The sequence below is a fragment of the Pseudochaenichthys georgianus genome, chromosome 15 (assembly GCF_902827115.2).
Source record: "Pseudochaenichthys georgianus chromosome 15, fPseGeo1.2, whole genome shotgun sequence".
Taxonomy (NCBI): domain Eukaryota; kingdom Metazoa; phylum Chordata; class Actinopteri; order Perciformes; family Channichthyidae; genus Pseudochaenichthys; species Pseudochaenichthys georgianus.
The window spans coordinates 14,624-26,709 of record NC_047517.1 but is presented as its reverse complement, the minus strand read 5'-3'; the positions used below and the strand labels follow the sequence as shown (position 1 = coordinate 26,709).

Sequence of the window (12,086 nt, the reverse complement as noted above, 5' to 3'; positions counted from 1 at the left end):
CCTACACAACTGTGGTGTAGTTCTGCACTGAATGAAAAACTTGGGTTGCAGGTTCCTCAATAGTACATTACAAGACATCTATCAATATGTGTGCATACCTCCAGCAATGTTAACTATGTTGAAGCACTTATTTTAACTGATATTATACATAATGTATTATACTCTTATAAGATGTATGTAGATATTTCATCTCCGGCCTTGTCAGGTATCGAACAATCAATAAATAAAGAACACAGAATTGTTGAATATAAAACACAGAATTTATGTGATTATACTAAATGATTTTCAAATAAACACCACTGCATATTTAACTGTTACACATGCTGATGTAACGCAAATGTTCCAACTTTGGATCAATAAAGTATATCTTATCTTAAGCTGATCGATGGCTACTGCCATATTTGCACAATGTGCCTCTGAACCTTGACAAGTGCATGTTTCAGGCTTATCAATTAATGTAATGTAATGTTATCGCAGGGGTTACACACATACGACCAGCTGTTAAATAAAGCTCTCCTGACCTTAGCTGGCATGTGGGTATATATATTAATACTGCCCATAATGGGCACAAGCAATTTTCACCCATTTATTAATTATATGTTTTAAATGTGAGTGTTTCCTATCCCCTAAACCTCCAGGGATGTACACAGTTTAATACTGGCAACGTCTTATTATGGGAAATACGAAAACGTCTTTTAAAACTACAACTCCCAGTTGAGACGTGCCATAGAGAACATGTTGCGAAACAGAATAGCCAGCATGTGTAGTTCTGGGGACGGGGTGGGGGAGGGGGGACGCGGTGGACCCGTCCAAATCCAGTTTTGGACAGTCTGCCGTGGTTCCATCCCATTTCAAGTGCTGTTCGAGAATCGGCTTAACCCTCGGAGCACACTCTCCAATCACAGAGCTTGAGGACTATCATGGGGTTTGTCAAGAGCACATGGCGTAGTCCAAACGATAGCTGGGGATTCTGGGTAGTGTAGTGTCTTCTGCCATCCTTTACTCCTGGGAATGGACGCTCACATTACCTTTAAGGGCAGCCGACATAAACGAATGCCGTGCTTCCATGAGAGTCAAATCCCGACGCAGATGGGAATACATTGCAATCAGTTGAAAGCTATTTGCGTCCCTTTATGACGCTGAAGGAGCCTAGGAGCGTCACAACTGCACGCCACGGACACTGACCAAACGTCGCTATTGGACGCTTAGGGAGTGAGAGTGTGTTGGCTGAGCAGAGTGTGTACATTGGGTTATAACTGCTTAACAGTGCTAAGCAGTAGGCTATAAAACCAGACTTTATTATTAAAAAATGCGTGTGTGTGTGTGTGTGTGTGTTAGCGACTTATAAATTGATGTTAAGCTTTTGCAGAAAGCGACAGTTTTGCCCCTTTCACACCAACGCGTTTTCAGCTCGGAGCTGGAGCCTGAAAAGTGCCGGTTTTTCCTGTTCACACCGCAGCGGCGCCGCCTCTTAGCTCCGGAATCCGGTTCACGTCCAGCTCCAAAAAATTGTCGGTCTCCAGAGGCAAGAGCTTCGGAGCTAAGAGGTGGCGTCGCTTACGTCGAGGCGTGCAGGAAACTAAACCCACCTCCCCTGAACATGGGTCGACTGTCATGCCTGCCTGCAAGCAGTAGTGCCTATAAACACACTTTATAAAGTCAGGCAGCACTAACCAGGCTTCGTGTGATTCTGTTTATCTGTACCTTACTTTGACCATCCGTTCACTGTTATCGATCATTGTGGAGAGAGGCAGACGTGTTGTTTTGTATTACAGCAGCCATCAGATGGACTCAATACATGGGCTGCACAGGTTGTCGTGTCCGACTATCACAAGTAGAATCATAATAAAAATACGCCGGTAAAATGTGCCTGTAGAAAACGGTTTATGCCACAATAGGATAGCAATAGCAAGTAGTCAGTTTAGCTTCGGTTGCTATGCTAACATCACCCATTTTCAACCCAGTCTCACGGCATTTCGTGTTCACCAACACGATTTTTAATCTATTGATCCGTGTTCACCAACACGATTTTCCCCTTTTTTTCGTGTTGCACAGCACGATTTTAAAAGCAATGTATTTCTACTGCCTGCAGCACGTCTTTTTTCTCCGGTCGGGTCGTGGAAGACCGGAAGCTGTGTGGTTCATAAAAACATGTTCTTACTCAATATCAAGCCACAGTTATTGCTTTTATTTTAAATCGTATAATTTCGGACTTTTGTTGCCATCTGTGAGGAAAATAAATGGGGCTCAGAGCCTCAGGATACTGAAATCTGTATTTTTTAAATCTTTTTTTCCTTCTAATTTGTTATTCTTTTCTAAATAACACACTGTTATTTACTCACCAATAACACACAATTATCCTTGCTTTTATTTATTGGTTTAATTCTATAATCTCGGGCTTTTTTGGCGTCCGTCAGGAACTGAATTTCAAAATAAATATAACCGGAAACAGTGGGCATTTCGAGCGATTACCCAAGATCCTCAGCTATGGTTTTAAGCTCGCTGATTGGACAAGTAGCAATGAGCTGTCATGTGGGTATATATTAATGCTGCGCATTATGGACACAAGCGATTATCACCCATTTATTAATTATATGTTTTACATTTGATAATACCAATGTGTTTAATACTGGCAACTTCTAATTGTGGGAAAAACGAAAACGTTCAGTAGAGACGTCCCATAGAACATTTTGCGAAACACAATAGCCAGCATGTGTAGTTCTGGAGGGGTGTTCGATTCCAGTTTTGGATAATCTGGCGTGGTTTCGTTCCATTTCACACAGCTGTTTGACGCTCTGCGTAACCTTACGGGGACTGTAGTCCTAAACGATAGCTGGGGATTATGGGTAGTGTAGTGTCTTCGGCCATCCTAAACTCAGAAATGTTGACAATCGCAATGATGCTTGAAATGTCCCTTATAGGCCTACGTCTGTTTCCGGTTATTTTTATTTTGAAATTCAGTTCCTGACGGACGCCAAAAAAGCCCGAGATTATGGAATTAAACCAATAAATAAAAGCAAGATAATTGTGTGTTATTGGTGAGTAAATAACAGTGTGCTATTTTGAAAAGAATAACAAATTAGAAGGAACAAATATTTAAAAATACAGATTTCAGTATCCTGAGGCTCTGAGCCCCATTTATTTTCCTCACAGACGGCAACAAAAGTCCGAAATTATACGATTTAAAATAAAAGCAATAATTGTGGCTTGATATTGAGTAAGAACATGTTTTTATGAATCACACAGCTTCCGGTCTTCCACGACCCGACCGGAGAAAAAGACGTGCTGCAGGCAGTAGAAATACATTGCTTTTAAAATCGTGCTGTGCAACACGAAAAAAAGGGGCAAATCGTGTTGGTGAACACGAAATGCCGTGAGACTGGGTTGGCACTTTATACCAGAGAAACTTTCATAACAGCGCTGTGATACCAAACAGTGTCAATTCAGACTGACACACATTCACTTAGGCTAAGGGGAACTGGGGATATGCATCAGCTGCTTGTGTGAGTCAGACAGTGAATACTTTAGAGCGGCCGCTGCAGTGTGAGCTAACGGGAGCTAACGGGAGAATACACTCCCGTGGAAGAGCAGCCAGCACTGCAGCGGTCGGTACATGCTGCAGAAACACATTAATAAACAATGAACCACGGCACTCTGGAGAAAAGCATAAGGTTGGAGAAGTCGTTATTCAATTTATTCTGGCTTCGTGTGATTAAAAGCAACACGATCATCGACCCGACGCTGTTCCCCGTTGTTGTTGTTGTTGTTGTGTGAGCGCCGTAACGCCGTTGGGGAGCAAATCAGCGATGTAAACGGTGACGTCATGACGCAGCAGCGGCAGCACCAGTCGGGCTCTGGGCGGTGTGAACAGAGCGGGAGCTGAAAAGGGAAACCGGAGCTGAACCAGAAAAGCTCTAGCTCGGAGCGAGAAAGGGAAAAGCGCTGCCAGCGTGAAAGCCGCATGAGTCAAGTGGAGTCAGGGACAGCTCAGTGCCACAGTGTCACTATGATATGCTCACAGCTGTGCACACACAGAATGCAAAGCCGTAAATAAAAGCCAGGTAGGCCTATGAGTTTTTTAATTGGTGTGGACAAGGTTTTTTTTACCATACTTAGAAAACCGTTGTCATAAATAATATTTTGCATGTGCACATTATAATTATAGTGCGGTGCGTATGTACCCTTTCAATGCCCTTTACAGAGCCTCTTGACATTCAGTTGGATGAGGACGCGTTGTCCAACAAGGCACTCGTGTCACTGGAGCTCACAGCTTATATAAATGTAGTTAATCTACAACACATGTTCCTGTTTCTTTTAGTTTACCAATGATGACGATGCACCAAGGACACCCATTCAATAAAGACAAGTGTTAAATGTGTTTCAGGAATCCCACTGTGCATGTCAATATGCTTCTTCAGTTCACCCATAGCAACTAACCCTGAGACCACTAAAGACCTCGCACACGAGCATTTAATATCAAGGACATTTCAGTAGTGCAACAACTGAGCCACAGATTCCAACACTGACCTTACACGGTCTAAACACGCATTGTGAGACGATTTGTCTCAGGCTGTGTTCCACTGCCATGGAGGACATAGGACTCAAGGAGGAGCAGTCAGGGCACATTGTACGATGATTGTGTTTGCAGTCACATGTCTACATTAATAGATGCTCCATGCTAGCTCACTCAACGACATAGAAACTGAACATTTACATAGTAAATACAAAGTATTAACAGATGAAACACAACGCCTAAGGCTGAAAGGCAGCTATCCCGAATTATATATATATATTTTTTCTACAGCAACAACGTGCTTAAGGATCAGAGTAAAGAGGCCTGTCTGACTCACAGGCTCCTGCTGTGTGTTGTACCCGATCACACAGGGTAGTCATATACCTTTCTTATCAACAGATGAATCAACTATGAATTCATTGTTATAAAAAAACATGTTGTAATTGTGTGTGAAACCTAATGTAATTCACTCCATTGTTCTGCTTTACAATCATCTGCACATACTGCCATGGAGGCGTGTGGTGCAGTGGATAGTGCGTTGGTGTTGGGATCAGGGGTCACAGGTTCAAACCCCACTGCAGTCAGCATGTCGTTGTGTCCCTGAGACACTTCGCCCCAAAGTGCTCCTGTGGGGATCGCCCACAGTATTGAGTGTGTGAGTCGCTTTGGATAAAAGCTTTTAACAAGTAACTTGTCATGTAACACAGCAAGTTGGAAGGACACACACTATACCCAAGACTCAATCAAATAGTCCAATGTAAGTGTTGACAGAAACAGCTATCCTGCCCAACCTTTCACAGAGTTACAGTCTGAACACACAGCACAACATGGTCACAACATGCAAAAAGAGTACATCACAATTCCCATTCAGCCGATAACGTTCATATATTTTAGGTCCAACCTTTCCAAAGTAATTAAGTTTGAGACCACTGTTTTTTAAGTTTGAAGCACGTTTTTATTCAAACATTGAGACAGCTATGTAGCCTTACCTCATCTGAGGCTTCCACCAGCCAAGATCTACCAGCAGAGCACATGGATCCTTCTTGTAAACATGTTCGTGTACAGATCCACCTTTTGTCCGCTCAAATCCACATCAAGACACAACTCCAGCTGGATCCAAAAGGCTGAGCCCAGCATAGCTCCCCGATGTGCTCCTTCTTCAGGTGGCCCTCTCGCATCCTCCAGCCCTTTGTCTGTCTGCCATGTCGGCCTGCTGTGTGTTCGGCCGCGCTGATCCAGTGTCTGACTTGTTTGTCTAAATGACCGCTAGACTTCCTTCAATTCTTTCCCAACTTAGTGTTCCTGCCTGTGCTGGTTGGTTTCCCTGCACTGAGCTAAATATAGAGACCACAGAAGGTAAAGTGGGAAAGACCAGAGCAGGAAATGTATCACAATATGCCCGTGCGCACGTTGGTGTTTGTGTCTTCCTGTTTTAAATCCACCAGCATTAATGATAACTCTGTAAGGTAAACTTGCCCAAGTGTAGGTGATACCATGTACTTTTTCTCTAGTTACTTCACAACATGTGTGTGTGTGTGTGTGTGTGCGTGTGCGTGTGCGTGTGCGTGTGTGTGTGTGTGTGCGCGTGTGTGTGTGTGTGCGCGTGTGTGTGTGTGTGCGCGTGTGTGTGTGTGTGCGTGCGTGCTACATTGTTGCCCTGTGTTTGTGTGAGAGGGTCAACCCATCCCATATTCCCCCTAATGACGTCGTACACATTGTTTTGTCTCTCTGGGCTTCTAAAAATGTCTGCCTAAACAAAAACACTGACTGCACATCCTGCCGCCTGGCTGGACACAAATAATTGAACTCCAACTTTTATTGTCTCTCACACATTTTCAACAAGGGACTGAATAACATCTACTGTGGGGGGGGGGGGGTAACTGGAAGTTAGCGTGATTCATTTGGGCCATGTGTACAGTATGTCACTGAACCCGACATTGTTACATGTTTAATGGAATGCCTGGCTGCAAATGGTGAAATAATAACGTGTGTCTTACAAATACATTTCCCTGACTGGTGTGGTGAAGATCTTTGAAGAGTTATGCTGACCTGCTAACTATAACACTGCTCATTTGAATATGTATATTTCTACAAAAAAGCATATGAAGAGGTGTACACAGTATGTAAGGTCATATGATTATACATGTGTGAAGTTATCCCTCTGTTTTGTTCGCCCCATGATTACATGACATGTTAGACGCTTGTATCCAAAGCCACTCACACACTCAACACCGTGGACACTCCCCACAGGAGCACTTTGGGGTGAAGTGTCTGCTGACTGCAGTGGGGTTTGAACCTGTTCATTTTAAGGATGCGCACCAAGCAACATCTCCAGGTGCTCCTTTGAGAACCAGGGCAGTAAAGTGATGTTGCTGGTTATTACCCACCCCGTCATGATGGTGTTGTTTACCTCTCTGGTTCTGATGTGAGGACATGTAAGTATCCTGCAGAACATGCCATCATAGTACGAGGCTTCAGCAGTCGTTACCTAAGCTGAGGACCTTTGCAGTGCACTCAGACCGCAGTGTTCTTGATGATATCTTTAGCTCAGGATGGCTACCCTTCAAAACAAAATGTTTGCCCCAAGGTGGTCTCTCAATCAAAACAATAAAACAAGACTAAGTTAAGTGATGTAGAGAAGTCGTGGAGATGTTTTTACCTCGTTCATTATTCAGGAGCTTATTGGAGTCCTGTTTCCTGATTACGACGACTCCTGTTCTAATATTGCATTCTAGACACTTTTGGATCTTAGCGCTAACTATCCATACGATACGTTGCAAAATATACTTTATTGTCCCTGTAAGGACATTTATTCTGGACTCTGTCCGGCAGCTCCAAAAAAGTTAGAAAATCGACTTGTACGGTCCCCTAACTGCCTAGATGGCATCACTAACTTCCTCAGCCCTCTCCTCTACTCCCCGTTCACACGCAACTGCGTGGCCACACACAGCTCCAACACCATCGTGAAGATGGCTGACGACACGACCGTCATCGGCCAGATCACCTACGGCAACGAGACGGCGTACAGAGAGGTCGCAAACCTGATATCTTGGTGCCAGGATAACAACCTCCTTCTCAACGGCAGCAAAACAAAGGAGCTGATTGTGGATTACCGGAAGCAGCAGAGAGAGGGACACGCCCCCATCGCCATCTACGTGGAGAGTCAGCAGCTCCAGGTTTCTCTGGGTCCACATCACTGAGGACCTGACATGGAGTCTTCACTGAGGACCTGACATGGACTCTTCACTGAGGACCTGAGATGGACTCTTCACTGAGGACCTGAGATGGACTCTTCCCTGAGGACCTGAGATGGACTCTTCACACCACCACCATCACCAAAACAGCTCGACAGCGGCTCTTCTTCCTCCGCAGGCTGAGGAGGTTCAACATGGACTCCACGATACTCTGCAACTTCTACAGGTGCTCCATAGAGAGGATCCTGACCTTCAGGTGCTCCATAGAGAGCATCCTTACCTTCTTCAGGTGCACCATAGAGAGGATCCTGACCTTCTACAGGTGCACCATAGAGAGGATCCTGACCTTCAGGTGCTCCATAGAGAGGATCCTGACCTTCTACAGGTGCTCCATAGAGAGCATCCTGACCTTCTTCAGGTGCTCCATAGAGAGGATCCTGACCTTCTACAGGTGCTCCATAGAGAGGATCCTGACCTTCTACAGGTGCTCCATAGAGAGGATCCTGACCTTCTACAGGTGCTCCATAGAGAGCATCCTGACCTTCTACAGGTGCTCCATAGAGAGCATCCTGACCTTCAGGTGCTCCATAGAGAGGATCCTGACCTTCTACAGGTGCTCCATAGAGAGGATCCTGACCTTCTACAGGTGCTCCATAACGAGCATCCTGACCTTCTACAGGTGCTCCATAGAGAGCATCCTGACCTTCTACAGGTGCTCCATAGAGAGGATCCTGACCTTCAGGTGCTCCATAGAGAGGATCCTGACCTTCTACAGGTGCTCCATAGAGAGCATCCTGACCTTCTTCAGGTGCTCCATAGAGAGGATCCTGACCTTCTACAGGTGCTCCATAGAGAGGATCCTGACCTTCTACAGGTGCTCCATAGAGAGGATCCTGACCTTCTACAGGTGCTCCATAGAGAGCATCCTGACCTTCTACAGGTGCTCCATAGAGAGCATCCTGACCTTCAGGTGCTCCATAGAGAGGATCCTGACCTTCTACAGGTGCTCCATAGAGAGGATCCTGACCTTCTACAGGTGCTCCATAAAGAGCATCCTGACCTTCTACAGGTGCTCCATAGAGAGCATCCTGACCTTCTACAGGTGCTCCATAGAGAGGATCCTGACCTTCAGGTGCTCCATAGAGAGCATCCTGACCTTCTACAGGTGCTCCATAGAGAGGACCCTGACCTTCAGGTGCTCCATAGAGAGGATCCTGACCTTCTACAGGTGCTCCATAGAGAGGATCCTGACCTTCTACAGGTGCTCCATAGAGAGCATCCTGACCTTCTACAGGTGCTCCATAGAGAGCATCCTGACCTTCAGGTGCTCCATAGAGAGGATCCTGACCTTCTACAGGTGCTCCATAGAGAGGATCCTGACCTTCTACAGGTGCTCCATAACGAGCATCCTGACCTTCTACAGGTGCTCCATAGAGAGCATCCTGACCTTCTACAGGTGCTCCATAGAGAGGATCCTGACCTTCAGGTGCTCCATAGAGAGGATCCTGACCTTCTACAGGTGCTCCATAGAGAGCATCCTGACCTTCTTCAGGTGCTCCATAGAGAGGATCCTGACCTTCTACAGGTGCTCCATAGAGAGGATCCTGACCTTCTACAGGTGCTCCATAGAGAGGATCCTGACCTTCTACAGGTGCTCCATAGAGAGCATCCTGACCTTCTACAGGTGCTCCATAGAGAGCATCCTGACCTTCAGGTGCTCCATAGAGAGGATCCTGACCTTCTACAGGTGCTCCATAGAGAGGATCCTGACCTTCTACAGGTGCTCCATAAAGAGCATCCTGACCTTCTACAGGTGCTCCATAGAGAGCATCCTGACCTTCTACAGGTGCTCCATAGAGAGGATCCTGACCTTCAGGTGCTCCATAGAGAGCATCCTGACCTTCTACAGGTGCTCCATAGAGAGGACCCTGACCTTCAGGTGCTCCATAGAGAGGATCCTGACCTTCAGGTGCTCCATAGAGAGGATCCTGACCTTCTACAGGTGCTCCATAGAGAGGATCCTGACCTTCTACAGGTGCTCCATAAAGAGCATCCTGACCTTCTACAGGTGCTCCATAGAGAGCATCCTGACCTTCTACAGGTGCTCCATAGAGAGGACCCTGACCTTCAGGTGCTCCATAGAGAGGATCCTGACCTTCTACAGGTGCTCCATAGAGAGGATCCTGACCTTCTACAGGTGCTCCATAGAGAGCATCCTGACCTTCAGGTGCTCCATAGAGAGGATCCTGACCTTCTACAGGTGCTCCATAGAGAGGATCCTGACCTTCTACAGGTGCTCCATAAAGAGCATCCTGACCTTCTACAGGTGCTCCATAGAGAGCATCCTGACCTTCTACAGGTGCTCCATAGAGAGGACCCTGACCTTCAGGTGCTCCATAGAGAGGATCCTGACCTTCTACAGGTGCTCCATAGAGAGGATCCTGACCTTCTACAGGTGCACCATAGAGAGGATCCTGACCTTCTACAGGTGCTCCATAGAGAGGATCCTGACCTTCTACAGGTGCTCCATAGAGAGGATCCTGACCTTCAGGTGCTCCATAGAGAGCATCCTTACCTTCTTCAGGTGCACCATAGAGAGGATCCTGACCTTCTACAGGTGCACCATAGAGAGGATCCTGACCTTCAGGTGCTCCATAGAGAGGATCCTGACCTTCTACAGGTGCTCCATAGAGAGCATCCTGACCTTCTACAGGTGCTCCATAGAGAGGATCCTGACCTTCAGGTGCTCCATAGAGAGCATCCTGACCTTCTACAGGTGCTCCATAGAGAGGATCCTGACCTTCTACAGGTGCTCCATAGAGAGGATCCTGACCTTCTACAGGTGCTCCATAGAGAGGATCCTGACCTTCTACAGGTGCTCCATAGAGAGGACCCTGACCTTCTACAGGTGCACCATAGAGAGGATCCTGACCTTCAGGTGCTCCATAGAGAGGATCCTGACCTTCTACAGGTGCTCCATAGAGAGCATCCTGACCTTCTTCAGGTGCTCCATAGAGAGGATCCTGACCTTCTACAGGTGCTCCATAGAGAGGATCCTGACCTTCTACAGGTGCTCCATAGAGAGGATCCTGACCTTCTACAGGTGCTCCATAGAGAGCATCCTGACCTTCTACAGGTGCTCCATAGAGAGCATCCTGACCTTCAGGTGCTCCATAGAGAGGATCCTGACCTTCTACAGGTGCTCCATAGAGAGGATCCTGACCTTCTACAGGTGCTCCATAAAGAGCATCCTGACCTTCTACAGGTGCTCCATAGAGAGCATCCTGACCTTCTACAGGTGCTCCATAGAGAGGATCCTGACCTTCAGGTGCTCCATAGAGAGCATCCTGACCTTCTACAGGTGCTCCATAGAGACGACCCTGACCTTCAGGTGCTCCATAGAGAGGATCCTGACCTTCTACAGGTGCTCCATAGAGAGGATCCTGACCTTCTACAGGTGCACCATAGAGAGGATCCTGACCTTCTACAGGTGCTCCATAGAGAGGATCCTGACCTTCTACAGGTGCTCCATAGAGAGGATCCTGACCTTCAGGTGCTCCATAGAGAGCATCCTTACCTTCTTCAGGTGCACCATAGAGAGGATCCTGACCTTCTACAGGTGCACCATAGAGAGGATCCTGACCTTCAGGTGCTCCATAGAGAGGATCCTGACCTTCTACAGGTGCTCCATAGAGAGCATCCTGACCTTCTACAGGTGCTCCATAGAGAGGATCCTGACCTTCAGGTGCTCCATAGAGAGCATCCTGACCTTCTACAGGTGCTCCATAGAGAGGATCCTGACCTTCTACAGGTGCTCCATAGAGAGGATCCTGACCTTCTACAGGTGCTCCATAGAGAGGATCCTGACCTTCTACAGGTGCTCCATAGAGAGGACCCTGACCTTCTACAGGTGCACCATAGAGAGGATCCTGACCTTCTACAGGTGCTCCATAGAGAGGATCCTGACCTTCAGGTGCTCCATAGAGAGCATCCTTACCTTCTTCAGGTGCACCATAGAGAGGATCCTGACCTTCTACAGGTGCACCATAGAGAGGATCCTGACCTTCAGGTGCTCCATAGAGAGGATCCTGACCTTCTACAGGTGCTCCATAGAGAGCATCCTGACCTTCTACAGGTGCTCCATAGAGAGGATCCTGACCTTCAGGTGCTCCATAGAGAGCATCCTGACCTTCTACAGGTGCTCCATAGAGAGGATCCTGACCTTCAGGTGCTCCATAGAGAGCATCCTGACCTTCTACAGGTGCTCCATAGAGAGGATCCTGACCTTCTACAGGTGCTCCATAGAGAGGATCCTGACCTTCTACAGGTGCTCCATAGAGAGGATCCTGACCTTCTACAGGTGCTCCATAGAGAGGACC

The 12,086-nt window shown here is 46.9% G+C and overlaps 1 protein-coding gene across 2 annotated transcripts in view; it reads right to left on the bottom strand.

Annotated features, from left to right (window-relative positions):
- The window catches only part of rasgrp3 (RAS guanyl releasing protein 3 (calcium and DAG-regulated)), a 151,969-nt gene extending 146,096 nt beyond the window's left edge, over nt 1-5,873 (bottom strand). For both annotated transcript variants that reach the window (XM_034100956.2, XM_071205591.1), the window contains exon 1: nt 5,503-5,873. The gene's annotated coding sequence lies outside the window, so the exon portion shown is untranslated. The remainder of the gene's footprint in view (nt 1-5,502) is intronic.
- Nucleotides 5,874-12,086: the final 6,213 nt, after the last annotated feature.